Below are 3,737 nucleotides of genomic sequence, written 5' to 3'. Positions count from 1 at the left end.
GAATAAGCATACAACTAGCCGATAGATCAATAAAATATCCTAGAGGGATAATGGAGAACATGCTAGTTAAAGTTGGTACTTTAGTATTTCCAGTAGATTTTGTTGTTCTGGACATGGAAGAAGATTCTCAAGTTCCTCTCATATTAGGAAGACCATTCTTAAACACGGCTAAAGCAATGATAGACGTGTTTGGTAAGAAACTGACCCTAAGTATAGAGGATGAGAGTGTTACCTTTTCAGTTGATAGAGCAATGCAACAACCACAATCTACAGATGATACATGTTATTATATTCAAACTATAGATTCACATGCAGAATTGTTAGAAGAATTTCCAGAATTACAAGGAACAGGAGAATGTTCTTTAGGAGAAGGTACTGGACCAATTAATGAAACTGAAATGTTAGCTACACTAATAGCTAATGGATATGAACCAACAACAGAAGAAATTCAAATGCTAAAAGAAGAAGACATATATCAATATAAATCATCGATAGAAGAACCTCCAAAATTAGAGTTAAAGCCAATTCCAAACCATTTGGAATACGCTTATTTACATGGTGAATCTGAATTACCTGTAATAATATCGTCTTCTCTTACTGAAAATGAGAAATCACAACTCATTTCTGTGTTGAAAGCTCATAAACCAGCCATTGCATGGAAAATTCATGATATTAAAGGAATAAGTCCTTCGTATTGCACACATAAAATCCTTATGGAAGAAGGTCATAAAACGTATGTGCAATTCCAACGAAAACTAAATCCTAATATGCAAGATGTAGTTAAGAAAGAAATTATTAAACTGCTTGATGCAGGTCTAATTTATCTGATTTCTGATAGTCCAGGGGTAAGCCCAGTTCAATGCGTTCCTAAGAAAGGTGGCATGACTGTCATCACAAATGAAAAAAATGAGCTTATTCCTACTAGGACTGTAACAGGATGGCGTGTATGTATTGATTATAGAAAATTAAATGACACCACCAGAAAAGATCACTTTCCCTTACCTTTCATTGATCAAATATTGGAAAGATTAGCCGGAAATAGTTACTATTGTTTTCTTGATGGTTTTTCCGGATATTTTCAAATTCCAATAGCACCCGAGGATCAAGAGAAAACCACGTTCACGTGCCCTTATGGTACTTTTGCTTACAAACGCATGCCATTTGGACTTTGCAACGCCCCTGCAACCTTTCAAAGGTGCATGATGGCAATTTTTCACGACATGATAGAAGAATGCATGGAAGTTTTCATGGATGACTTTTCAGTCTTCGGTGATACATTTGAATCATGTCTAGTTAATCTGGAATGAATGCTTATTAGATGCGAACAATCAAATCTAGTTCTTAATTGGGAGAAATGCCATTTCATGGTTAAAGAAAGCATCGTTCTTGGTCATAAAATTTCAAAGGAAGGAATTGAAGTGGATAGAGCTAAAGTAGATGTAATTGTTAAACTTCCACATCCCACCAATGTTAGAGGAGTTAGGAGTTTTCTAGGGCATGCCGGTTTTTACCGACGTTTCATAAAAGATTTTTCTAAAATTGCCACTCCTATGAATAAACTCCTAGAAAAGGATGCTCCATTCGTATTTTCAAATGAATGCATCAAATCTTTTAATATTCTTAAAGAGAAACTCACTAATGCGCTGATCATGATAACTCCAATTGGAATCTACCATTTGAACTTATGTGCGATGCAAGTGATTTTGCAATGGGAGCCGTTTTAGGACAAAGGATTGAAAAACGATTTCAACCTATATATTATGCTAGTAAGACATTACAAGGAGCACAAACAAATTATACAACTACTGAAAAAGAACTCCTTGCTATTGTCTTTGCTTTTGAAAAATTTCGTTCATATCTCGTCCTAGCAAAAACGGTGGTCTATACCGACCATTCTGCTCTTAGATACCTATTTTCGAAACAAGATGCCAAACCACGATTAATCCGTTGGATCTTACTCTTACAAGAATTCGATATTGAAATCCGAGATAAAAGAGGAGCAGAAAATCTCGCCGCTGATCATCTTTCTCGTCTTGAAAATCCCGAATTAGAAGTTCTAAACGAATCGGCCATACAAGACAACTTTCCTGATGAATATCTATTGAAGATAGATTATAATGAAATTCCATGGTTTGCAGACTATGCAAACTACTTAGTATGTGGATTCCTTGAAAAAGGATTGTCGTACCAAAAACGAAAGAAATTCTTTAGTGATATAAAACACTATTTCTGGGAAGATCCACATCTGTTTAAAAGTTGTCCAGATGGAATAATACGCCGATGTGTATTCGTAGATGAAGCTAGTAAAATCTTAAACCATTGTCACACAGGACCAACAGGAGGGCATTATGGGCCTCAACTAACAGCAAGAAAAGTTTATGATGTTGGATTCTATTAGCCTACAATTTACAAAGACGCACACCTTCTTTGCAAATCCTGTGATGCTTGTCAAAGGGCCGGAAAAATAAGTCAACGTGATGAAATGAAACAAAATGTCATTTAAGTATGTGAAGTATTTGACATTTGGGGTATTGACTTTATGGGTCCATTTCCAAAATCTCATAATAATTTATACATTCTCGTAGCCATTGATTATGTATCTAAATGGGCGGAAGCACAAGCTCTCCCAACTAACAATGCACGAGTTGTAGTCAACTTTTTAAAACGTCTTTTTGCCAGGTTTGGAACACCGAAAGCTTTAATAAGTGATCGGGGAACTCATTTCTGTAATAATCAACTTGAAAAAGTTCTCAAAATATATGGAGTAACTCATAAAATCTCCACCGCTTATCATCCACAAACAAGTGGACAAGTTGAAAATACCAACCGAGCTTTAAAACATATTCTAGAGAAAACCGTAGGATCAAATCCGAAGGAATGGTCCATTAAATTGGAGGATGCACTCTGGGCTTTTAGAACAGCCTACAAAACTCCAATTGGAACCACACCTTTTAGACTCGTTTATGGAAAAGCATGTCATCTTCCAGTAGAAATTGAACACAAAGCATTTTGGGCTTTGAAGACATGTAATCTTGATTTACATGAAGCTGGACGTCTACGGTTAAGTCAATTAAATGAATTAGAAGAATTAAGACATGAAGCATACGAAAATTCGTTGATCTATAAGGAAAGAACGAAGAAATGGCATGATAAAAGAATCAGAAGTTCAAAAGAATTTAAAGAAGGAGACAGAGTTCTTCTTTTCAATTCACGATTCAAGCTATTTCCTGGAAAATTGAAATCAAGATGGTCTGGACCATTCATAGTCAAAAGAGTTTTCCCGTACGAAACGATAGAATTAATAAATTCAAACGGGATTGAATTTAAGGTTAATGGTCACAGAGTTAAACATTACATAGATAGTCCGATGGAAGTCGACAACGAAGTTAATCACAATTTCGATACCACAGCTAACTAAGTGTAGGGAGAATCAAGTCTTTAAAGGATAATATGTATTTCTGTTAGAATTAGATTTTCTGTTTTCGTGTAGTTCTCGAAAATGGAACCCGAATGGTCTTTCCCTAGCAGACCCTAAAGAACTAGTCTTCTCCCCCCATTCTGAATTTTTAATTTTTTTAGGTTTTTACGTAATGAAGACTTCCTATGAACTAAACCATGGTCTAATGCTACACGCTTTGATTACTAAACGTAATAATGACACACTACCGAGTGAAATAGTATCATTAATCAGAGAAAAATTGGACGGAGTAAGAAAAGAATCCAGATGCAAAGATAAT

Source organism: Rutidosis leptorrhynchoides, chromosome 1 (genome assembly GCF_046630445.1).
Source record: "Rutidosis leptorrhynchoides isolate AG116_Rl617_1_P2 chromosome 1, CSIRO_AGI_Rlap_v1, whole genome shotgun sequence".
Classification (NCBI taxonomy): Eukaryota; Viridiplantae; Streptophyta; class Magnoliopsida; order Asterales; family Asteraceae; genus Rutidosis; species Rutidosis leptorrhynchoides.
The sequence above is the reverse complement of the archived record's forward strand: the minus strand, read 5'-3'. Positions refer to the sequence as shown.